Here is a 27,336-nt window from a genome sequence, read left to right on the forward strand (position 1 = left end):
CATTTTGAACACCAAACTAAAGTCATGTGAAAGTAAACAACACACACTGCCTTTAGGTGCAGACCAGATGCAGACAGAGTGTGATGCAGCTGCAGCCCTCCCGCCATCTCCCTCCCAAAGTCCCAAGGCTCCCAAGGATGTGTGAGTGAAGAAATACTGATGGAGGTGAGCTCCATTAAGCAGTGGTTTCCAAACTTTTTCATGTCAACAAGGACCCCCAAATTGACACTATAATTAGCCCACGGACCCCCATTAGAGATATAGATTCTCAACCCGTTTAATTTCAAGGTAAGGACCCCCAGTTTTACATGCATTAGGCTACAGACCCCCCATTTAATGACATTTCTATCTCTGGGACCCCCCATTTATATTGTAAAATCAATGTTAATTTAACTCTGAGAGTGTACAAATGTACATACATTTGTACACTCAGAGTTGCAGACCCATAAGGGTCCATTTGGTTCCAAACTATCATTTAGCTGGGGACCCCCTGGAACTCCCTCAAGGACCCCTGGGGGTCCCCGGACCCCACTTTGGGAACCACTGCTGGAAGTGTAGTGGTGGAACGTAGTACTCACATGTTTCACTTAAACATCTTTTGAAAATTGCAGATCTACAAGCTCACAATGTGACTGTGTTAACTTGCAATGCGACACATTGTGAGCTTGTAGCTCACACTTAATGATAATCACAAATCTACAAAAGTAGACTAGTAACTAAGTTTTCAAATAAATGTAGTGGAGTAAAAGTACAATATTTGCCCCTGAGATGTAGTGGAGTAAAGTACAAATACCTCAAAATTGTACAGTACAGTAGCCTACTTAAGTGTATACTACTTTACATCACTAATATAAGTGTGATGGATATGTTTGAAGATTGTGAGAGGTAACAGTCTGAGCTCACAACAGAATCAGATGTAGTCTGGAGACCCCCAGTGGTCATTAAGGAGGTTGCAGGGGGTCCCAAGTCAACATCAACAAACCAAAACCTATTTTAATATGAGGGTTCATAGGACAAAATCATTTAAAATAGGGGTCCACGGACTAATGAAAGTCTGTTTGGGGATAAGTGACATTAAGCATTTGGATACAGCCCTGCCCTGAGCTAAGTGACATGATGCACTGTATATTGGTACATTCTTTATTTTCAAAATCTTTTTATTCAGGTTTTTGTAACAGTAGCCCAGGGGCAAGTATTAAACAGACATATAACATATAAAAATAAAACTCAATCCCCTATCCCACCCTCCCCCCACCCACAATCCAAAGGATAGTCAGAAAAACAGTCTGGATGAAATAAAATAAATAAATATATATATACACACATACACAAAAATACATGCATACATAATTACAAAAAATAAAAATATAATAAAATAAAAAGCAGATTTTTCATAGCAGAGCAGATTTTGTTTCTGTTGTGGTTTGGCGTTGGCCGAGGCATAGGTACGGCACACTATGCAGTCTGTGTGTTGTGGTAGAATGTCATAAACGGGCCCCAGGTCTTATTGGTACATTCTAAAGAAGTTGTTGTAGCTAATTGTTTTGAGACACATTGTAAATGAACAGTACAATATTTAGGTAGCCTGATTTAGTGCATATTGTTGGCAGGATCAGGGGCTAATTGACAATGTCTTAAAGTTTCTGTTAGTAAAGTGTATTGTAGAGCAGCGGCCCCCAAAGTTTCTTTGCCGTGCAACACTAAGTCTCGTTGTATTTGGCCAAAAATTATATATTTTTTTAATATGATTATGTCACTGCACTGAGAGACACGCAGCTGCTGTATACTCCCACAGCTGCTCTATACATCTCCTTACAACAGTGGTTTACCGGATTTTGCCGCTTGTGTTAAATAACACCATAAAACCGCCATTACCCTTTTCATGTCACGCACTCCCCTAGAGGGTGTTCGCGCACCACAAGGGGGGCACGCACCACAGTTTGGGAACCCCTGTTGTAGAGGGATGCACCACCAACCTATTCTATTGATTCCATTAGATGCAGCCTGGTGGCTTATGTCACTCATCACTGTACTGTACTGTACTGTACTGTACTGTACTGTACTGTACTGTACTGTACTGTACTGTACTGTACTGTACTGTACTGTACTGTACTGTACTGTACTGTACTGTAGGTGAGTGTTATGCAGCCTGTCTTGTTTTTTGTGGTTTTGGGCCTGAACTGGAGGACAAGCCACAAAGCCAGCTTAGGGTTTCCAACTTGTACTGTGTGTGTGTGTGTGTGTGTGTGTGTGTGTGTGTGTGTGTGTGTGTGTGTGTGTGTGTGTGTGTGTGTGTGTGTGTGTGTGTGTGTGTGTGTGTGTGTGTGTGTGTGTGTGTGTGTGTGTGTGTGTGTGTGTGTGTGTGTGTGTGTGTGGCGGCGGTGGCTCAGGGGTAGAGTGCCTGGATGGTAACCGTGAGGTTACCAGTTCGAACCCGGGCTCCCCCAGAGTTACTGTCGAAGTGTCCTTGAGCAAGACACTGAACCCCAAATTGTTCCCGATGTGCTAGTTTGTGCCTTGCATGGTTCCTGCTGCCATCGGTGTATGAATGTGTGTGTGAATGGGTGAATGTAATGCACAATCTCTGTAAAGCGCCTTGGATAAAGGCGCTATATAAATGCACCGTGTGTGTGTGTCTGTGTGTGTGTGTGTGTGTGTGTGAGAGTGACTGATTGACTGATTGATTGATTGAGTGCCTACCTAACACCACTATCACTGGGTAAGTCTCTCAGTTTGCATGCTGTGTTCCAGAGAGAAAGCACGCACATGCCTTCATGTGAAATAAGATAGCATGTCGAGGCCCCTATACTTAATGGAGGTTTTCAGGGGCCCAATCATTTCTCTGTTTGGACCTGCTGCCTGCTACCAAAATGTCAGTGTTGTTGTGCCACTTTCTGGGATCACGGGAGCAGAGTCCAAAAGGACACCTTTATTACTGGTGGATGAAAGGGACATTTTATTGGACGGCGAGTATATAATTGGTCACTCGATGGACCGATTGATGGATTGTGTCATTGTTAGCTCATCTCCTCCATGACAGTGTTTGATTGGCTTTCCTTCAGGGACCAAAAGTCAATTCAGCCGGCTTTGCCAGCTGTCCAGCGTTTGGCTTTCAGTCTGTTTGTGGTCAGCGGGGTCCTGACCTGGCCGAAGGGACAGTAAAATCTGTTTTTGACAAAGTCTATGCAATAGGCTGGCTGGGGAAAGGTCAAGGACAGGGGGAAAAATAAACGAGGCCCCGGCCGTAACATTTCAATATTGTGGCTGTCTGTGAGTTGTCAGACACTGCTGTCAGTCAGAGCAGCAGAAGGAATATGACCCAAATGCTTACTTTTGATGTTTATTTTGGGAAATATTTGTTACATTTGTGTTGCGGTGTGCCCGGAGATTGTGCAGTTGTTTAGATCCTGAACCACGATGATGAAATTATGTAAAATCGTCCCACTACCTCCTATCTCCTGTCGCTTCTCTACTCGCCCGTCACGTTTTTACTGCCAGAACAAAGACACAACTATGAGCACTATGTGCCGATGAGACATTTTGGTCGATATCGATATCCGATATAATGAATTGCTGTTATGGCCGATAACCGATATTACTGATGTCGGTGTGATCTCATTCTGTATGGAAAAAGACAGACCGATTAATCGGACCGATTAATTAATTGGTCTGATTGATTAATAGAACTGATGCCGATTAATCTAAATCTAAAAACAACTAGAATCGGCCGATACCGATGTGTTTGCCAATTAATCTCCCATCGCAACTATGAGGATATAAGGGTGGTGGTGGAGCACAGTAAAATCCTAGTTACAACTGAACACTGATGATTTTACTGTGTGGGGTCTGGGTTGTCCATGCAGTATCCTTCCAAAAAATACTAAAACACTTTATTGAGAATTTGTTTCCTGGTTGAATCTCTGAGAAATATCCAGAAAGTAGAAAGAATGATAAGGTCAATTATTACTAATTTGACAGAATATTTCAGAATGCAAATTAGAACAAAATAGTGGGGATTTGTGTTAATCTATCTATGAATCATTGTGTGAACATGTGCGGACATAACTTAAAATGAATGAGGTGTAGGTTTATTTGTACATTTTCAGGACCCGGGGCTGAACACGTGAATTGTTTAATTGTAATTGTTTAAAATATGTGATGATAAATAAGACAAGGTTGTTTTATTATAAAATATTTCTAGGGCATGGTATTTGCCAGAGGGCTTACTTACATGTTTGAAATGCTTGATCAATTTCCTTCATCAAACATCAAAAAGGATGGCTATATTTTTTACAGCCCAGCCAGTATGTATATATTGATTCATAGTTACCCATATAGATGGATTCAATTGCAGTCTTGTGCAACCAAAAGGTACAGTAGTCGTGAACAATTTGGTCCTTTATTTGGGTGATGGATTTATCTTCACTAGTGTTAGTATTTGAATGGGCCACATCTGTTCCCTTTGAGCCACAGCACAGAGGACAGTGCCAGGAAATAATGCCCTGGAGTGAATTCACTTATAGGCACATCATCCCCAATGCTATCGTTTTGCATTGTCACAATTCAAGAACCAAACTCTCGAATTGTCAGAATGACACAATGACTATGAAGCTAAACCGCAGAGTGTCGGATAAAATTGAATGATTTCTTTTCAACCGTCGGGTGATCAGAGCTGCAGTCTTTTTGCACGTCCCTCATGTTTAAGGGTGACAATTTGATAGCTTAACCCATTTATTTGGTGTTTTAAGCATTCTGTTCTACTTTAGCTATTGAAAAATAGCAGATCTACTAAGCTCGTAGCGCGGCACCGAGTGCCGCACTACGAGCTTGTAGATCTGCTATTTTTTCAAATCTTTGAATATATATTCTTTCAGAACAAATGTTTTTAACTCAAATCTATGCTTCTGGAGGGTCCCTGGAACAACATATTTTCAGATGGGGGTTGGCGGCCAAATACATATATTTTTGGGACTACTTGACATGACATAGTTTGAGAACCACTGATATAGAAACACGTGTTTTTCTGAAAACTGTCATGATTTAGAAGACATTTTGTAGAATCGAGCTCAGGTCTAAATGGCTTAAAATGAACTAATGTTGCTAAATGTTTATTATGTGCCTCTGGAGGAGAGCCATACAGAGCGATCAGCACCATGTTTATTATGTGCCTCTGGAGGAGAGCCATACAGAGCGATCAGCACCATGTTTATTATGTGCCTCTGGAGGAGAGCCATACAGAGCCTCTGGAGGAGAGCCATACAGAGCGATCAGCACCATGTTTATTATGTGCCTCTGGAGGAGAGCCATACAGAGCGATCAGCACCATGTTTATTATGTGCCTCTGGAGGAGAGCCATACAGAGCCTCTGGAGGAGAGCCATACAGAGCCTCTGGAGGAGAGCCATACAGAGCCTCTGGAGGAGAGCCATACAGAGCCTCTGGAGGAGAGCCATACAGAGCCTCTGGAGGAGAGCCATACAGAGCCTCTGGAGGAGAGCCATACAGAGCGATCAGCACCATGTTTATTATGTGCCTCTGGAGGAGAGCCATACAGAGCGATCAGCACCATGTTTATTATGTGCCTCTGGAGGAGAGCCATACAGAGCGATCACCACCGCATTTCTTGTGCATAATGCTGCCAGTAGGACAAGGACGTTTTGGTGTTTTAACTAAGCATTATGTTATACTTTAGCTATTGAAAAATAACAGATCTACAAGCTCGTAGCACGCCACCGAGTGGCGCGCTACGAGCTTGTAGGTCTGCTATTTTTGAAAAATCGTAAAAATGCGGCACAAATGTTTGAATATATATATTCTTTTTTTATTCGTTTTTTTTATTTTGACGTTAGGCCTAAATGGGATAATATCGTCGTTGTTGGGCGGAAACCTTTTATGTCCGAATGTTACTCTCAGGAAATGGAAAAAAGAGCCTTTGTTACGATAGAACCAGTAAGTTATTATTTAGTCACAAGCTCTTGTTAATAATTTTAACTTGGCAAATACAAAAACCCACAGACACACTTAAAGGTATATTCAGTGATTTTAGTTAATTCAAATTTTCTGGATAATCCTCCCTACTATAGAGTGTGCTGACCATATAAGGAGTTCCTCCCTGTCCCCAGTGAGCCCCTGGGGTCAAAAACCCCTAGTTTCAGTTTTGGTGGCGGGTGGCAAAGCCTTCATCCAATCAGGATGAGAGGGGCCTTCCTCCAATCATGATCAACTGGGGGCGGGCCTTGGTGCACATGCTGTTGGCCTGTTGCACTTCCCCCCACTGTAGAGCGTGCATGTGCACATTTTGTTACCGGGGCGGACTGGGTGGTTTTCCAAATCACCCAAATCACTGAATGCTCCTTTAACTACTTAGACTTAAAATGTAGCAGATCTACAAGCTCGCAATGCATCACATCACTAGAATAGCCAGCTTGAAGATTGGCTATTTTTGCTACCTTTGTGTGACACTCTAGCCCATTTCGACCTGACACCAGATTCTACAAAATGAATGTCTTCTAAATCCTGACAGTTTTCTGAAAAAACCCTATGTTTCTATGTCAGTGGTTCTCAAACTATTTCATGTCAAGGACCCCAAAAATTATAAATTGGCCGCCGACCCCCATCTGAAAATATGTAGTTCCAGTGACCACCCAGAAGCAAAGATTTGAGTTAAAAGTACACAAGCTCTGAAAGAATATATTCAAAGATCTGTGCCACATTTTCACGATTTAAAAAAAATAGCAAGCTAAATGATAGTTAGGAACCAAATGGACACATATGGGTTTGTAACTCTGAGAGTGTACAAATGTACCCTAACGGTTCCATTTGTACACTCTCAGAGTTAAATTAACATTGATTTTACAATAGAAATTGGGGTCCCAGAGAGAGAAATGCCATTAAATGGGAGTCCGTAGCCTAATTCATGTCAAACTGGGGGGTCCTTGAAATGAAACGGGTTGAGAATCACTGCTAGAGCCGTAAGAATCTTCTCTTATCCCTGGCATATCTTTTCAAACAGGGGTCCGCAGGGCTAATTAGTGGCAATTTGGGGGTCCTTGACATAAAAAAGTTTGAGAACCACTGGCCTAGAAGATGTAATGAGCTAAACACAACTATGACAGAATATTTCATTTATTTTGAACTTTGAAGTCATCCTATGTTTCCCCGAAACAAGCTTCAAGAGTATTCTTCATGTTGCTTTGTGAGGGAGTATCAACTATTTAGTATCAACTATCAAAGTATGATTACAGTACTCTCTCTGTGCTGATTCTAGAAGCCATGAATCACTGTTAACCCATTTTAGACCTGAGCTTGAGTCGATTCTACAAAAGGTCTTCTAAATCCTGACAGTTTTCTGAAAAACCCTATGTTTCTGTGTCAGTGGTGCTCACACTATTACATGTCAAGGAGCCCAAAAAATATCTATTATAATATATATGTAATTGGCCGCAGACCCCCATCTGAAAATATGATGTTCCAGGGACCTCCCCAGAAGCAAAGTTAAAAAACATTCGCTCTGAAAGAATATAAATTAGATAGATTTGTGTCACATTTTCACGATTTTTCAAAAATAGCAGACCTACAAGCTTGTAGCGCGGCACTGAGTGCCGCGCTACAAGCTTGTAGGTCTGCTATTTTTCAATAGCTAAAGTATAACATAATGCTTAAAACACCAAAACACCGTAGTGGTCCTTTTGTTTGGATTTGTACACTCAGATTTCAGCTCAATAACACCGGACTCACTGAAGAAGAGTGCTGATGATTAAATGCCTGATCTCTTTGAAGTCTATTTCATTTCAGCCCCAACATTACTTTGAGGTGATACGAAAACAAGATATTCTCTCATGCAAGACGACTCTTCCACAATCCTCGAATGCAATTTTGTGGTGCCACACAATATCCTTTTCCAAATAGAGATTTGAAAAAAATATTTATATAATTTATTTTAAGCCTAGAATCAAGCTATACTTATTATTACTTGTGCAAGCAAGTGAGCGCTGCCTCCGCTCCATTACACAGCTATGTGTGTCCCTATACTGTACATGTATGTGTGTCTGTCTCTGTGTCCGAGCACGGAAAGCTGCAACACAGTAACTCTGTCATTTCTCAACCGTTTTGGACGGGGGAAGGCTCGCCGGAACTGCCCCCCCCCCCCCCCCCCCCAGTTAAAAAGTCGGAGTTTGCCCGCCCCCCACACACTCGCTACACACACACTCTAGTATCATTGGAACACGCACACACTCTTTATCCACCAAGGACAGCGATCCAAGAATCCGACTTATGGCGGTTTGAAAATCCTCCTTTCAACTGCTTTGCGCTGTGAATATATTTGCAATCCCATAGTTGGAACGGTGGGGCGTTGCTATAGGAACCGGACCAATGTTAAAGGCTTCCATAGGCATCAACCAAATAGATGGAGCATACGTTGGGGTACGTATATATATATATATATATATATATATATATATATATATATATATATATATACGGACCTGGGATATGACGCCACCTAGCGTCGACGTACGTATATATGGACTTGGGAAAAAAAGAGTTAAAATAGGTTTGAAATATATTTTTTAATTTCCATTTCGGCTAAGGATTGATTTAAGAGTATTGGACCTTGTCACGTGACTGCAAAGATGAAAGTGTGTGTGGGTGGGGTCATCCGCGGTAGTTTCTTCACACTTCTGTTGCACGGACTGTTGAAAGTTGCGTGAGCCAACAGTCCGTCTGGAGAGACTGGAGAGAAAGGATATGACTTTGCTCTGTTGCTTTACACCCCTAAAGTAAACTAATCACAGGGATTACTGATTTCACTCTTTTGTACTGCTATTTCAGGGGTGTTATCTTCAAAATGTGAATTAGATACTGTAGACATATCTTGGGCGCATTATTTTTTAAAGTAGTTTGTACTTTTCTTTTCTCCTTGCAGAAAAAGTAGTAAAGTGGTAAAAACAAGTATTCCAAGTTTTTATACATCACAGAGCTTGTTTGCGTGCGTGCGTGCGTGTTGTGCTCATTGGTAAAGTTTATAAAGATCTGTCTCTTCCACACAGAGAGAGAAAGAGATAAACGCCGTTCATCTAAATCACATGATGTCACACCAACATAGATTTATGTCTTTTTAGGACAACATATACCGGCCATGATGCATGAGCATGAATGATCACTCATCGAGTCTGGTTTAAAATGTGCAAGGTTCTCTTGCCTGAGTATTTTCTTTTTGTAAGCTGCAACCTTCTGTGGCAAACATTCAAATAGAAAGACCATATCTCCCAGCCATGGTCACATTTATATTAATATTTAATCCAAAAGCGAGCATGCAATCCTCTTCCGTTTGAGTAAAGACAAGGACACGCTAGCCTGTGATTGGCCAGTGCGTATACTTGTACAAGGACACGCTAGCCTGTGATTGGCCACTAGCCACTTTGAGTGGCAGTCGGGGAAAATGCTCTCGCCAGATTGGAGAACATGATTTACTACTCTGTCCATGTCGGGTCGCAACACGAACGGGGCTGAGTCGGCTATAAGCGAACTTCGCAAACGTTTGACACAGCAACTCGCTCGGTGGCATCTCTCGTGGCTTCAAGTTCGCTTGAGACGGCGCCCCTCCGTCGCGTTCTAAAACCGTACTTTAGCCCCTACTTACCATGACCATTTACTCAAAACGCCAAGAGGATTGCATGCTCGCAATCCAAGATAATGTGTCGCACCGAATGTTTATGCACCCTCTACAATAAGGAAATGTACTGTGAAGGGAAGAGTGAGTTGTTGTGTTGAAGTGTTGACGAAAACAAGCTAAGCAGACGGGTAGCGAGATTGCTTTTCCCAGTCCCAAGGCTCCTAATTCTTAAAGAGCTGTTGTGTGACTGACTACACATAAGTACACCCTTTTCATGCATTTACATGCGCTTTTGGAAGAAAAAAACCATACAGGATACAACAATAATGCCCAATGATCATTATCTAGGGGTAATAGGCCTGTGGCACTGCCTGTTTAATGAGCTCGTGGAGGGGAAAATGAGCAGCTGCTCCGTGACAAACACAAATTGGCTGAGCTAGTACACACATGAAAGCAAGCTCAGACTGTCTGTCTGACGGAGTGACAGCACACTGCATGTCTCTTTCTGTCACACGCTCGCTCTGCTTCTCTCTCACTCTGTTTCTCTCCTGCTCTCTCTCTCTCTGTCTCTCTCCCTCTCTGCGGTGTATGTATACTCGTATGTCTGTTAGTGCTATGTGTTGAAGAGACAGGCATGTATACTGCTTAAGAAACATCACCGATATGGACAAAACTATGGAAACACTTTTTTTCCCTTTTCTTTTAGGCGTGAATTCCTCTGAAGCGCAATGCACATTTCTGATGACAACAACAACACAGCTCCAGCCCCCAACTTAATGACTCATGATGCAGTACATTACAAAAACCAGGAACAGTTTATATATAGCTAGGCCTACTAGAAGTTCCACCCTCACATCTCACCGGGTACAGGCTTTAGTTCGACAACAGCACGGAAGCAGCGCATGTCCGACCGCATGTCTGACCGTTGTTTCCACATGTCGGTCCGTTTGGTGTGTCTAATCTGCGTGTGCGTCCCCGACACACCTGCGTTACACCGCCGATCTGACTGTCTGAGTCATAGTGTCGGGGCTTTGTCAGAGTACCCGTTGTACCCAGTGTTGTTTTCGTCGACTAAAACTAAGACGAAAAATGTTCGTCGACTACCTTTTTTCACTGGCGAAAACTAAATGGTAACTAAATGAAAACTAAGCTATGATGACTAAAACTAAGACTAAATATATTGACAATTTCGTCAACACATAAAAACTAGACTAAAATGTTAGGAAGGGACTAGTGGACAAGAGTATAAGACACAAGTCATTTTACACTTGGTTTCATGCTGAAAATAGCCGATCTACAAGCTCACAACGTGTCAATCGGCTATTTTCAGCAAGTGTGAAATATGTCATTGCGACGGCATCAAGCCCCGCCAAAATACATTTTAGTCGATTAAATCAACCGTAGATTTAGTCGACTAAAATCTTATGATGTTTAGTCGACTAAAACTAGACTAACACTAAGACATTCCAGGTGACTAAAATGTGACTAAAACTAAATGAAAACAACACTGGTTGTACCCATCTGTGTCCCTTTTGTGTCCATATATGATGATCTCTGCCCATGTTACAATTTACAATTTAGGCATTTAATGCTATCTAAGTTACACAAGTTGAGCCTTTGCATTCGCTTGTAAGGTCGTTGGGCTAGGGCGAGTGCTACAGCAAGTTCTACGGGCCAAGATGGAGTCTGAAGAGGTGGGTTTTCAGACTACGGCGGAAGATTGGGAGTGAGTCTGCAGTTCTGATTGTGATGGGAAGTGCATTCCATATAGTTTTGGAGCAGAGTTTGGGACGTGTGGAGCGTTGTCCCGGCGTACTTCCAGCTTCCCTGCGTTGGCTGATCTGAGTGCGCGGGAGGGTTTGTAGGGGTCGATCAGACGTGTAAGATATGGGGTTGCCATGCCTTTGGTTGCTTTGAATGCCATCATCAGAGTTTGGAGTGGGACTGGGAGCCAATGGAGGGAGCGGAGACATGTGATAATTTTGGCTGGTTGAAGACCAAGCGAGCTGTGGCATTTTGGATCAATTGGAGAGGCTTATGTGCGCATGCCGGTTGACATGACAGCTGTAATGTGTGCTTTGCATTGATTGGATCGGCGGTTCTGGACAACCGCTTATCCAAACGACCTCAATGGCGGGCAATACACTCCCTCCCGTGCTTTCCAAGTTTGAAGTAAGTCAGCCCCATGTACAGTATGCATATTACCATATATGGGCATAGCAGTCGGGTCTCTGGCTCTGGACTGAACTGGTTTGTTTATGCTTATGTCTGTGTCATAGTGATCCGCCCATCCTCCTGCCCTCCCATTGGCCAATTTAAATATAAAGTAGTATAATCATTAGCGTCATGGGACGCACATTATGGAGTAGTGTACTGTAGAATAGATCAGGGAACAGAGGAAACAGAGTGACAGTGACACAGACCAACAGACAGACGAGAAGTTAGCAGACGATCGGACTGACTGACTGACGGTCCTCGAGCTACTATGTGCAACACAGACTGACCCACTTGTGTTTCTTCTGTTTGACTATCGGCATCCTTGTGCAGCCTCTTGTGTTTCTCCTTTGCTGTGCTCTGCCCTGGTTTGTGCGTTTGACTGTCAGTGCTTCTCCTGCCCTGCACTTCTGCTAGGCTTGTCTGTTTGACTGCCGATGTCAACTGTACTACAGCCTCGTGTGTGTCTGTCTGTCTGTCTGTCTGTCTGTCTGTCTGTCTGTGTCTCTCAGTAGGTGTTCCCGTGTCAGATCAGTGTAGAGAGAGAGATAGAGAAGAGTGGGGGAGGGAGGGAGGGAGGGGGAGAGAGATTATTATTTTTCACCCACACAATAACCTATAGGCAACGTTGTGTATTGACCCTGAACAAGCTGATCCAAGTGTTGCGAGGCGTCTTATATTTAGGTAGTGAAAATGTGTAACTATTGACAATTCTTATTAATTATTATTAATTGTATTAATATTTTCCTTTTTAAATGAGTGTATTAGCTGCACATGTTTACAGCACAGCTACTAAGGTCAGCCTTCCATGGTTTTAGGCTTCTGTAGTTTGTAACTTAGTTAGTTAGTTAGTTTAATTTATTGTCCACGTGTGGAAACTTGTCTTCGGTCTCAACAACAGTAAAAAACAAACGGCAACAACAACAGTAACAACACTTACACAATTATTTTCATGGCAATAATGCAGTACAACAGTGGCAAATACATTAAAAAACAAATCTAGCGAGACATGGTATCATTTAGTGCTTTAATGGCATTAGGAATGAAGGAATTTTTAAAGATGTTACGGTTAGCTTTTGGTACTTTGTACCGTCTACCAGAGGGGAGTAGTTGGAACTCCCTGCAGAGTGGATGAGAGGAGGTCATTTGCTATCTTGACAGCTTTTTTTGTCCCGGCGTACTTCCAGCTTCCCTGCGTTGGCTGATCTGAGTGCGCGGGAGGGTTTGTAGGGGTCGATCAGACGTGTAAGATATGGGGTTGCCATGCCTTTGGTTGCTTTGAATGCCATCATCAGAGTTTGGAGTGGGACTGGGAGCCAATGGAGGGAGCGGAGACATGTGATAATTTTGGCTGGTTGAAGACCAAGCGAGCTGTGGCATTTTGGATCAATTGGAGAGGCTTATGTGCGCATGCCGGTTGACATGACAGCTGTAATGTGTGCTTTGCATTGATTGGATCGGCGGTTCTGGACAACCGCTTATCCAAACGACCTCAATGGCGGGCAATACACTCCCTCCCGTGCTTTCCAAGTTTGAAGTAAGTCAGCCCCATGTACAGTATGCATATTACCATATATGGGCATAGCAGTCGGGTCTCTGGCTCTGGACTGAACTGGTTTGTTTATGCTTATGTCTGTGTCATAGTGATCCGCCCATCCTCCTGCCCTCCCATTGGCCAATTTAAATATAAAGTAGTATAATCATTAGCGTCATGGGACGCACATTATGGAGTAGTGTACTGTAGAATAGATCAGGGAACAGAGGAAACAGAGTGACAGTGACACAGACCAACAGACAGACGAGAAGTTAGCAGACGATCGGACTGACTGACTGACGGTCCTCGAGCTACTATGTGCAACACAGACTGACCCACTTGTGTTTCTTCTGTTTGACTATCGGCATCCTTGTGCAGCCTCTTGTGTTTCTCCTTTGCTGTGCTCTGCCCTGGTTTGTGCGTTTGACTGTCAGTGCTTCTCCTGCCCTGCACTTCTGCTAGGCTTGTCTGTTTGACTGCCGATGTCAACTGTACTACAGCCTCGTGTGTGTCTGTCTGTCTGTCTGTCTGTCTGTCTGTCTGTCTGTGTCTCTCAGTAGGTGTTCCCGTGTCAGATCAGTGTAGAGAGAGAGATAGAGAAGAGTGGGGGAGGGAGGGAGGGAGGGGGAGAGAGATTATTATTTTTCACCCACACAATAACCTATAGGCAACGTTGTGTATTGACCCTGAACAAGCTGATCCAAGTGTTGCGAGGCGTCTTATATTTAGGTAGTGAAAATGTGTAACTATTGACAATTCTTATTAATTATTATTAATTGTATTAATATTTTCCTTTTTAAATGAGTGTATTAGCTGCACATGTTTACAGCACAGCTACTAAGGTCAGCCTTCCATGGTTTTAGGCTTCTGTAGTTTGTAACTTAGTTAGTTAGTTAGTTTAATTTATTGTCCACGTGTGGAAACTTGTCTTCGGTCTCAACAACAGTAAAAAACAAACGGCAACAACAACAGTAACAACACTTACACAATTATTTTCATGGCAATAATGCAGTACAACAGTGGCAAATACATTAAAAAACAAATCTAGCGAGACATGGTATCATTTAGTGCTTTAATGGCATTAGGAATGAAGGAATTTTTAAAGATGTTACGGTTAGCTTTTGGTACTTTGTACCGTCTACCAGAGGGGAGTAGTTGGAACTCCCTGCAGAGTGGATGAGAGGAGGTCATTTGCTATCTTGACAGCTTTTTTTTTCGTACTTCCTTGTAGATACATACTTAATTGTTTCTGTCTCTTCCCAATGATTTTTGAGGCTAGGTTCACCATTCGCTGCAGCTTGCGGCAGCGGTGGCCGAACGGTTTGCGTCTTGATACCGGAAGGTCACCAGTTCGTATCCCCGGACCGGCACGTTAAAATTACCACCGCTGAAGTGCCCTTGAGCAAGGCATTGAACCACTACCATGAACTGTTCTATGAGCAGGGCCTGGCTGTAAACAAGTATCTGATGCTTAGTCCAGTTACCCTGGGTAAATATAGTAACTTTGCTTTGCTTTGCTTTGCTTTGCTTTGCTTCTTCCTTTTACATTAAGATTGCGATACCACATTGCCATGTTAAGTTTTGTAGTTTGCAACAAACTACAAAATGGACTTGCGTTTGTTACCCTTTAATTACAAAAGACATGGCAAATGTCGAATCAGTTCTTCTACTGTCTGACTTGCCATTAATATGCTAAGGCCATTCATTTTGAGTTTCCTTGCAAGTTCTTAAAAAAGCATCCCTCCCTTGCTGTTAAGCTCTTCCATTTTCTGATGCTGGAGCCCCTCACTCACAGATCTATATCCATGCTATCCCAATCAGTATTTAGCTCCTTAACTTCCTCCAGCTGGGGTCCAGCAGCCCCAGTGGAATGCTCTCGCCTGGGTTAACCTCCCCCCAGCGACAGTGGGGTCCAGGTGCCATCCCTGAGCGAGACATGGGGGTAATTTGGCTCGTCTTGCCCCAACACACCCACTCCTTTACACCAGGGGCAGATCCAGGACTCTGGACATTAAACACTGTCTCATTAGCTTCATGTGTGGACGAGGCGAGGAGACGTAATGAAAGGAGGCGTAATGACCAAAAACATCTGATCTCCACCCGCTGGAAACAAAACATCCTCCAGGTAGAGACTAGAGAGAGAGAGAGAGCCCTCCAGGGTCAGGGCCAAAGTCATGTCACGCCTCTGTGCCCCTGGAAAGAGATGGATCAGGGAGGGAGGGAGGGAGGGGGAAGAAGTGAGGGAATCCAAGTTCAAGCACACTCGCGCAGACAGGATTTAAGACGCGCGAGACGTTTAGATGTCGAGAAGTGATGATATTTGTTGTTTTTGTCTCTGGATTTTCTGCAAAGCCTGTGTTTTATAAGCTGGTTAGTTGACTATACTTGCTTATACACATTAACATAATTTTAAATTTGCTGATGTACTGTATTGTACATAAAAGATGCATTTTGAAGTGTCATCTTTTGGGGAGGGTATTACTGTATACTGCAAAGACAAAGTGTGCAACGTGTCTCCTTTTGGCTATAAACTGTACATTGCTTGATATAAGCTGCTGCAAATTAATTTATTTACATCAAAACAACATAAAAAAATATATTGTTCTTTTATGCGGCATGGTAAAAAATAATGCGAACATATTTCTAACGAGTTCTGCGCAGCTTTAAGTTCTTGGGACCTCCAAAATGGTCACCAGCTGGGTACCATTACCCAATTACATCTAAATATCACAGACAGCTTTTTGAATTAGGCAGAATTCTCAGCTCATTATCATCTTATGAATTTAAAATTAGAAGACAATAATTGCTTGATAATTTAGTTTACAGACACCACAAAAAAATGCAAAAATCTTGTATAAGTATATAAATATTTATTCATGTGGTAGATAACACATTTTTGCTTCTACAATTTATGCTCTTTCTCAAATCCCACTTCCATAATCAGTATACTGCTCCTAGGAACTCAAATCCCACTTCCATAATCAGTATACTGCTCCTAGGAACTCAAATCCCACTTCCATAATCAGTATACTGCTCCTAGGAACTTGGACCATATCAGCTTTATGTAGCACTTTTTGAGCGGTGCCTCCGATCCATTACGGAGCTATGTCCGTCCGTATGTATGTCCCTATGTCCGTATGTATGTCCCTATGTCCGTATGTATGTCCGTATTTATGTCCCTATGTCCGTATGTATGTCCGTATGTATGTCCGTATGTATGTCCCTATGTCCGTATGTATGTCCGTATGTATGTATGTCCCTATGTATGTCCGTAGGTATGTCCGTATGTATGTCCGTAGGTATGTCCGTATGTATGTCCGTATGTATGTCCCTATTTCCGTATGTATGTATGTCCCTATGTATGTCCGTATGTATGTCCCTATGTATGTCCGTAGGTATGTCCGTATGTATGTCCCTATGTATGTCCGTATGTATGTCCCTATGTATGTCCGTAGGTATGTCCGTATGTATGTCCGTAGGTATGTCCGTAGGTATGTCCGTATGTCCGTATTTATGTCCGTAGGTATGTCCGTAGGTATGTCCGTAGGTATGTCCGTATGTCCGTATTTATGTCCGTAGGTATGTCCGTATTTATGTCCGTATTTATGTCCGTAGGTATGTCCGTAGGTATGTCCGTATGTATGTCCGTATGTCCGTATTTATGTCCGTAGGTATGTCCGTATTTATGTCCGTATTTATGTCCGTATTTATGTCCGTAGGTATGTCCGTATGTATGTCCCAATGTCTGTATGTATGTCCCTATGTCCGTATGTATGTCCCTATGTCCGTATGTATGTCCGTATGTCCGTATGTATGTCCGTATGTCCGTATGTATGTCCGTATGTATGTCCGTAGGTATGTCCGTAGGTATGTCCGTATGTATGTCCGTATGTATGTCCCAATGTCTGTATGTATGTCCGTAGGTATGTCCGTAGGTATGTCCGTAGGTATGTCCGTATGTATGTCCGTAGGTATGTCCGTAGGTATGTCCGTAGGTATGTCCGTAGGTATGTCCGTATGTATGTCCCAATGTCTGTATGTATGTCCCTATGTCCGTATGTATGTCCCTATGTCCGTATGTATGTCCGTATGTCCGTATGTATGTCCGTATGTATGCCCCTATGTCCGTATGTATGTCCCTATGTCCATATGTATGTCCGTATGTATGATCGTATGTCCGTATGTATGTCCGTATGTATGATCGTATGTCCGTATGTATGTCCGTATGTAAAGCTGCAACATCTAAAGTGGCCAGTAGAATACAGCACAGAGTAAAGTGGCACAGACTACACTACAGTACGAGCCCTGGGCCGTTCCTGGGGCTCTGGATGTTCCGGGGACCCCCACATGGACCCCCGGGGACCCCCCAGGGACCCCCACATGGACCCCCCGGGGACCCCCACATGGACCCCCGGGAACCCCCACATAGACCCCCCGGAAAAATCTGTCCGCCTCAGATCAGATTTAGAATACTTAGATACAATGTGTTTTTGGTCACAACAAGCTATATTCACATGCACCCATTAACTAAAGAACCGATGATCACATTTACAAATGTTATTTTCCGGGTGGAAAATTAAAACAAGACGATCGTACGCCGCTCCAGACAGCCTTTGTTTACATCCTGCGACAACTTTTCCCTCATCTTTGACTCAGTCTACCGACTGCAGTATGTTGCCGTGCAGGGCAGTGTGAGTGTGAGGTGTCAGAGCAGGTCATCTGCCCAGGGTAATGGTGTATTGAGCTGTGGACAGGATGGGTCAGAAAGGCCTCAGTGGTTCAGCTGCTGAACACCTGGGGTCCTGTGGGGGTTCTCTCTCTCTCTCTCCAACCAGCCACACTGATGACTAGGTCCCCTCATTCTTTTTCAAATCTCTGCTTCTCCAGACTGCCATGCCTCATACATGACAGAGCTCATTCTTTATCAAATCTCTGCTTCTCCAGCCTGCCATGCCTCATACATGACAGAGCTCATTCCAGTGCCTCGGCACTGGGACCACGTTTTAAAGAAGGATGACCATTAGGGGCGTGTGCGTTTCTGCCAAGCACTTTGCTTGTCTTTGATGACATTTGACATTAAGTAGAGTGTACAAATGGAAGCAAATAGTCTATTTGGTTCCTTTCGCATACTCTTCAGAGTTAAATTAACACTAATGATTTTACTGTGCAGACTCAGCAGTGTTAAAACACATTGTGTGCCCACACAACACTTTCAAAATAGTGACCCAGGGTGCCCACTTTTTACATTAATTTTTTTGACTTTTTTGGACATTGCATAGCGGTAATTCCCAGGACGTCTGTGGATGTCTTGGGCTCAAAATGTGTTAATTTAGAGATAGAGAATATAGCCTATAGTGGTAAATGGTGCATTTGTATAGAGGGTATGCGTGTGACATCATCATCAAACCCGGATGTTATGAGGGAACACCTACTGAGTGGCAAAAAACGACTTTCTGGCCTCCACAGCCCATACATCCAAACAGAAAAGTCCAATATGATTGCATTAAACGACGATAAACAATGTTAAACTCACTTTGCCACTCGATTTACCATTCACTTTATGCAAGCGCATATACTCTATATAGCGCTTTTTATCCAAAGCGCTATACATAGATTATGCATTACATTTGCCCATTGACACCCCAATGGTGGAGGAAACCATGCATGGCACCAACCTGCACATCTTACTCAAGGACACTTCGACATTAACTCTGGTCTGGCGTAGCCCGAGATCGAACTGGGAGCCTCGCAATTTACAATTACAATTTTACAATTTAGGCATTTAGCAGACGCTCTTAATCCAGAGCGATTTACATTAGGCAAGAACAAAAAAGCATGGGAATACATCACATATATAAAATGCATTTATCATGAAACATGCGTAAGCTAAGAGTAAGAACGTAACTAGAACATGACTATATAATGACACTATATATAAACTATACATATATGCACTATGAAGTGCTATGACTACATACAATGCAATTATTGTGCTGTCTACATGACATGCTATAAGTCTGTTTCGAATGCTATCTAAGTCTAAAAAGTGCTATCTAAGGGGGTAGGGTAAGTGCTATGGGCCATGATGGAGTCTGAAAAGGTGGGTTTTCAGACTACGGCGGAAGATTGGGAGTGAGGCTGCAGTTCTGACTGCAACGGGAAGTGCATTCCACAGTTTTGGGGCCAGAAGGGAGAAGAGTTTGGGACGTGTGTCCCGGCCATATGTTTTTCCATTTTTTACTTTCTTTATATGATAATTTCCTGATTGTTTCATAGAAGTGTATATTTGTAGGCCTACATCTTTAAATGTTCTGATCGTAGAATTGAAAATGAAGGACCCTGATGTAAACAAGTCTTATAGTGCTTTATTTATCATGGTTTCGTCCTCAAAGTAGCAGTTTTTTTTATTGACTTGTGCTTTCCTTTTAAATGTACCCAGTCTACATAATTGTAAAACTAAATGTTCGATCAATTTCAATCCTCTTTGTTTACAATCTTGCATGGTATCCAAAACATAAACAAGCAGCACACATACTTACATCAACATAATGAAAGACGTTCGGTGTATAATATTGAACAAAACAAGAAAAACGAGACATTTGTAGTGTATACACAGCGCATACGTGTATTTTAAGAACTTGTTTCCTTTGTTTTGCCAGCAATGGGCTTTTTGATTGATTGATTGAAATATGTATTAACAGTTTGCAGAATTACAGTACAGTTCAACTGTGAGTTAACTGTGAGTGGACGACCCAATAAAGCATTACACTTTATCATCAAAACATTTAGAGACGTACAAATAGACACTTCTATATAGCCAAAGAACAGAACAGGAATTCATCATAAAGGAGGTAAAAGGGGAAAAGTAACATATACAGTGAGGGGGGATTCAGATTTTACGGGGTTTTGATGAGTCAAGGGATTCACATGTCTTAATGACTGTTGGTAGGCTCACACTGGATGGATTGGTAAGAACAAGCTAACGTTGGCCCAACTCACGGTTCCCAACCGGCTGCTCTACCGGCCACTCTACCCCTGAGCCACTGCCGCCATAGATTAGTCAAACAAGCCATTTATTTCAGACCAGTCGGACCACATCTGAACCCCTTGCCATTCCCATTCAGTTTTATCAAGTGGCAGAGTGAGACAGAGATCGTCACATTATTGTCACTGACGACGATCGTCACTTCTGCACCTGAACTGAGACAAATGTTGATGACTAAAGTTTTAATTGGTAAATAAAATGGTAAATGGTGCATTTATATAGCGCCTTTATCCAAGGCGCTTTACATAGATTGTGCATTACATTCACCCTGATTCACACACACATTCATACACCGATGGCAACGGAAACCATGCAAGGCACCAACCAGCACATCGGGAGCAATTAGGGGTTCAGTGTCTTGCTCAAGGACACTTCGACACTAACTCTGGGGGAGCCCGGGTTTGAACTGGCAACCTTGCGGATACCGATCCAGGCACTCTACCGCTGAGCCACCGCCGCCCCTCCGCTGCAGTCTTTTTGCAGAGTAGCAATTTAGCGCCTGCTTAAAATTCTCATATGCATTAATGTGGGGACTGGATGCTTAATTGGCATAATGACTACATTGGGGAAAAGAGAGTGGTAAAAAAAATAATAATTGGGCTATTCTAGAGTAAAAGGAAAAAGGAAGACTTGTTAGGAAAAGTTCCTACACCGTCCAAATAAACATCACTCTTTTAAGCCCCCCAATGTGATTGAAATGAGGTTGGATAAAAAATGTGCCGATTTGATTATGACCTTCACCCCTCAGCCTTGAGAAGCCCCTCCTGCTGCATAGTAATCAGCTGTCAGCGTCCCTCAGCTGTGTCGTGTCGGGACAGCACCTGACGTGGAGAAAATAGAAATTTGAACGCTCGCCGTCTTCGTCCTCTCACTTTTTGCATCCTTGATTGATAACCGCAGTAATGACCGGAACCCCCGTCCAGGGAATCAGCATGAACTGTTCCAAACTGCAGTCCTTTATCTGTGTACTGTGTGACTGGTCAGATCATCTCAGTTCCAAGGAGGGAAACCGTTAACCTTTCAACCTTTTGACATGTCATTATTTATTTTTTTTAAAGAGAGAAAAAAAGGCGAAAATAGTGTTGGGCTTTTGTCGGCTTAAAGGTCGGGTCACTGACCAAATGTTAGCCTTCACAACAGTCAAGTCAGATGGTGAGCTGCTTTTCATTCGTCGACTAAAATAAAAATGTTCGTCGACTACCTTTTTTCACTGACGAAAACGTTATGATGACTAAAACTAAGACTAAATATACTGACAATTTCGTCAACAAATAAAAACTAAACTAAAATGTTAAGAAGGGACTAGTGGACAATCCAGTATAAGTCATTTTACAATTAGTTGCATGCTGAAAATAGACGATCTACAAGCTCACAACACGTCGCAGCGCGACACGTTGTGAGCTTGTAGATCGTCTATTTTCAGCAAGTGAAAAAAACCTGTCATTACGACGGCATCAAGGCCCGCCAAAATACATTTTGTTCGACTAAATCAACTGTAGATTTAGTCGACTAAAATCTTATGATATTTAGTCGACTAAAACTAGACTAACAGGCCTGGGCCATGGCTCAGTGGTCCAGGCACCTTGGCTGGTAATGGCAGTGTGCCGCGGGTTCGACTCCCGATCCCGACGGCCTTTACTGCATGTCTTCCCCCCCCATCTCTCTCCCCATTTCCTGTCAGCCTACTGTCTGTCCCTCCATAAAAATATAAAATAAAGGCAAAAGCCACACAAAAAAAAACTAGAACTAAAACATTCCAGGTGACTAAAATGTGACTAAAACTAAATAAACTATTCAAGAGACTACGACTAAAACTGAAATAAAGATTTGCTGCCAAAAAACAACACTGTGGCACATCTTATACCCTGCACTGTGCTGGCTGGTGGAGACGTACAGGGTCTGACTACAGGGGAGACTTACAGGGTCTGACTACAGGGGAGCGCACCTCAAAGCCAAAGGACATGGAAATAAAATCGGCCTATTTATACATCAGGGTAATGAAGTAGACAATGTGCGCGATTGTCAATTTATGAGTATCTGTGCATGCATATAAGTGCTTGTGTGTCTCTGTTGAGTGATGAGCAGCACACGGGTGTCGGGGGCCGTGTCCCCGCTGTGAGCCTAATTAAAAGGGGTTAGGAGCAGAGGGGCTTCTGTGGCGCCCAGCGGAGTTCCTTTGTGTTGCCCCCTCATCCTGCTCTAGCCTCTGCCTTTGATTAACGCGGGTCTCTTAATGCCCCCTCAAATGCAGCCACACATGTGTCCTCCTCTCCCCTTTACTCACTGCATGTGGACAGAGAAGTGGAAGGAGGAATAGGAGCACCTTTCCCATTATGGTCAAGCTGTGTGTAGGTGCTGTCGGGTATTCCAGGATAAATGCTGGAATGGATTCTAGCTTTGGTACACAGGTAGACTTTAAATCAGAAGTTCTGAAGGTTGCTCATTTACTCTGTCTGTCTGTCTGTCTGTCTGTCTGTCTGTCTGACCATCTTCCATCTGTAATGTCCGTCTGTCCAACATGTTCTCTCAATATCAGTAATTTGCTGTGCACCATGACGAGAAGTGTGATTTTTCTACTGATATTGATCCCTAATGACTGGCCGTGCAGGGGTCTATAGATCTGCAGAATTGCACCTGTCGTCCGGTTCCCCCAGCAGCAGACCCCATAGCACAGTGGAGCCCATAAGCATATCGCTACTTACGCTATTTGTTGCGGTCAAATGTGTTTTTTTTTATTTTTTTATTATTTTTTTTCTGTTATTAGTTGTCATTACACACACATCCATGCCTTGGTTGTCTCACACGAGCCGTCTTGTAAATCATGTTTTTGGTTAAAGGACCACTTCACCACTTTTCAACTTCTCTTCCTATAATTGGTCCTAACTAATGTTCATGATAAAATACCACCATTTTTTCCTACTCAGTCTGTGTCTCATAGGAAGGCTGTGGGCAGTTCAGAAACCCATCCACCAGTGACATCATCGATGGTGAATCCAAGCTAATAGAAACGACAGGCTTTCTTTTCCTGAAAAGTTGCAATGCAAAGGTTGAAGCCATCGTTCTCACGATAATACAAATCTTGTTTAAAAAAAAATCTGCCTAATGAGATGTTGAAAAGTGGTGAAGTGGTCCTAAATTATTTTCGCTCATATGCCACCAAAATGTGGAACGCCCTACCAACAGTCATTAAGACATGCGCATCCCTTGACTCCTTCAAAACCGCTCTCAAAGGGCACCTACGGACGGCTGCAATTCGAAAGTAAGTAGCAATAAGAATGGGCTCCACTCAATGCTATGGGGTCTGCTGGGGAAACTGGAAGACGGGGGCAATTCCACAAATAGACCCCATGGCCAGTCAGTCATTTGAGATCAATATAAGTATAGGAAAAAAAGGCTATATGTTATTTTAGTCTGGCCTTAATTGTCCTTAAGGAACATCAGAACATGCCGTGTGGCACTACCTTGTTTTGTCATCTTTTGTTCTCTGCGCCAGAACTTGCTTGCAGAGAGTTAACTCAGCAAAGCAAAGCAAAGTTCTTTGTTTACCCAGGGAAGTGGACTAAGCTCGAGATGCTTGTTTACAGCCACACCCTGCTCATAGAACATTTCATGGTAGGGGTTCAATGCCTTGCTCAAGGGCACTTCAGCGGTGGTAATTTTAACGTGCCGGTCCGGGGATTCAAACTGGCGACCGGTATCAAGACCGCTCCGCAAACCGTTCGGCCACCGCTGCCTTAAACTCAACTGTCATCACCATGATTTTCAATATTATTTGCTACAGGGGGGCTTTAACATTGTACCATCCTGCTGCAGCACAGTTATTTGAAACCATGTCTCACGTCACCCAATCTGGGAACACAAACATCAGCAAAAAAAAAAACTTTTTCCCCCCTCTCCTTTGAATTACTTGAATCTGTTTTGAGAGATTACACATCATCACCAAACAAACACCCTGCAATGCGAACAAAGTAGATCCTCTCGACAAAAACAGATTCCCATATTCCTTAAAGCATGCTATTATGCCTCTGAAACACGGGAAACGGTACCAACCAGGCATGTGAGATGAAACAAAACAGAGCCCCAGTGAACAGCGTAACCAGCTATCAATAATTTCCCACTTCTTCTGCACAAAATAGGGGGGGAGGGGGGGGGGAGAGAAGAAAATAAGGGGAATCTCAAGCTTATATCCGGGTAGCCGGTAAGAATATAATCCCCTGATGTAATTGCATTTGGGAGACGTTAGGCTACTGTGTATCTGAGTGGATAGCCCTCCGGAAGACACTTTAAGCCATTCTGAACAGGAACCCCTTTTTGGTGTTTTAAGCATTATACTTTATAGCGTTATACTTTAGCTATTGAAAAATAACAGATCTACAAGCTCATAGCGCGGCACAGTGCCGCGCTACGAGCTTGTAGATCTGCTATTTTTGAAAAATCGTGAAAATGTGGCCCAAATGTTTGAATATATTCTTTTAGAGCGAACCTTTTTTTTTGTTTTTTTGTCACTTACATTTTTATATATTTTCTGAACAATAACAAAAAGAAGAAAAACACATACAGTACAAACAAACATGAAAAAAAGAAAATAAATTAAAATATAGTCGACATTGCGTTTAAAAACTTTGCATGTTACATCATATACTCCCAGGCATATCGTTGTAGAGTGAATGTTTTTAACTCAAATCTTTGCTTCTGGGGGGGTCACTGGAACAACATATTTTCAGATGGGGGGGGGGGGGTCTGCGACCAATTACATATATCTCTGCGGGTCCTTGACTGACATAGAAACACAGGGTTTTCAGAATACTGTCAGGATTTTAGAAGGTATTTGTTAGAATGGTCCTCAGGTATAAATGGGTTAACAACCAGAGGAAGCATCTCCACAAGGTTACGCCACAGTCTTTCCAATCCACACTTAATCCACACTATCCACAACGTGGATCGCTGAGATACATTAATCAGGGCTGGTAATAATGAGCCAATTCTTGTCAAAAGATTTTTGGCTTGTTTTCAAATGAACAGCTGAGTCACACAAAAAAAGATGGTCCAACTGAAGCCACGTTGTAAATGTTTGCTGGGATAAAGGCGGATATAGAGGGATAGAGAAGTTTTGGAGTGAAATGCCCTCCCAGCTCCTTCCTGTGTCACTTTTAATTTAAATGGCTTTTAAAATGGCGTGTGGGGAGATTTGGCGAGATCAGGTTTGTCCTTGGAGGGATTACTTTGACGTGTGTTACTGTTCACCCTTCACCAACATACAGTATAGGTACAGTATGGAGAGAATTAAGTGACTTTGATAGAAATGATCCATTATTCATTTTGAGAAGATGAAATGAATTAAAAAAATAAAAATAGGATAACATAAATCGTACTTCCAATGTCACATTCAAATTAGATTTTAATATGCCCATTGTATTAGTGACTCCTGGGAAAGAGCACATTGTTGTTAAAATAATTATAGTCGGTATGTGTAGGTTTAAAGTTATAGACAATCATTCCCTCTGAAAACCGTGGAGGCAAAGATTACAGGCTGGTCTTAATAATGTGCATAGACTTTCCCCACAACATTATATACCACATTATATATATATATACCATCCATCATACTGTTCCAATATATATACATGTGGCGTGAACAGTGACATAACTTCAAACTTTTAATGAAGTCAACTAGGATTCATGTGCATTGTGGTCCACTCCTCGTCAACAAAAGCTTTCTCCATCTTCCATTGCTATGTTGCCACATTCTGATCATTAAACCCTCTATGGACCTTTCAGTCTCTTTTGTCGCCTGTGAGGAACCACAGATGATGCCCGGGCGGGCTGGCCAGCCGGCCGGCCTGGGTCGTACATCACCCCCTGTCACAATGTCCACACACTGACTGGGACCAGCCCACAACCCACAGCCCCCTGTCACAACGTCCACACACTCTGGGAGGACCAGCCCACAACCCACATCACCCCCTGTCACACGTCCACACACTCTGGGACCAGCCCACAACCCACAGCTAGCCCAGCATGCATGTTCACCATGCTGGTGGGTGCTATGCTTAGATAAAAGTGCCCCTACTGAGGGAACCAAATTGCCCCAACAGCCCTATGTATCCCTATTCTCAGCCAATATTAAAATGGGCTAATAAAGAGGGGGCGAGATTCCCCGCAGTAAATGGCTCCCCTGAGGATTCCTGGGTAATTAAAGGCCTGCCCCGTCCAATGAACAGGAGTCACTCATTGCTTAGACCAGACAAATATGTATGTATGACTGTATGCTTTATAGAATGCTGCTTCAGATTGCAATGTTCTGAGAATGGTTCCAAATAGGCTTTTTTTAAAAGAAACTTTTTTTATTTTATTTTGAAGACAAACTTTTATCATTAATTTATCATATATCCATTTTAATTCTGGGGAATAGGCTACAGACAGCATTTTGTTTCTGAAAACAAAAACCTTTTTTCCTGGTACAAAACCACGGGTGATGGACGATTAATCAAATATTATAACGTCTGGCTGCTGTGCCTGCATTGCAAAACAATGATCTCTGTATAACCTTGTAGTATATCCTCGAAATATGTGGTTCCCAAACCTTTTCATGTCAAGGACCCCCACATTAACACTAATTAGCCCGCGGACCCCCATGTGGACCCCCATTTAAAAACATATGCCAGGGACCCCCATAAGAGAAGATTCTTACGGCTCTAGCAGTGATTCTCAACCATTTTAATTCCAAGGACCCCCCAGTTTGACATGCATATTAGTCTATTCAGACCCCCATTTAATGGCATTTCTATCTCTAGGACCCCCAATTTATATTGTAAAATCAATGTTAATTTAACTCTGAGAGTGTACGGGTCCATTTGGTTCCATTACATTACATTACATTACATTACAGTCATTTAGCAGACGCTTTTATCCAAAGCGACTTACAATA

The 27,336-nt window shown here is 42.7% G+C and overlaps 1 long non-coding RNA gene across 2 annotated transcripts in view; it reads left to right on the forward strand.

Moving 5' to 3' along the window:
- The window catches only part of LOC306918697, a 56,168-nt gene that overhangs the window by 1,290 nt on the left and 27,542 nt on the right, over positions 1-27,336 (forward strand). For both annotated transcript variants that reach the window (XR_013789376.1, XR_013789377.1), the window contains exon 2: positions 57-165. This is a non-coding gene — a long non-coding RNA (uncharacterized lncRNA). The remainder of the gene's footprint in view (positions 1-56; positions 166-27,336) is intronic.

This window comes from Electrona antarctica (assembly GCF_951216825.1).
Source record: "Electrona antarctica genome assembly, contig: scaffold_151, whole genome shotgun sequence".
In the NCBI taxonomy this organism is placed as follows: Eukaryota; Metazoa; Chordata; class Actinopteri; order Myctophiformes; family Myctophidae; genus Electrona; species Electrona antarctica.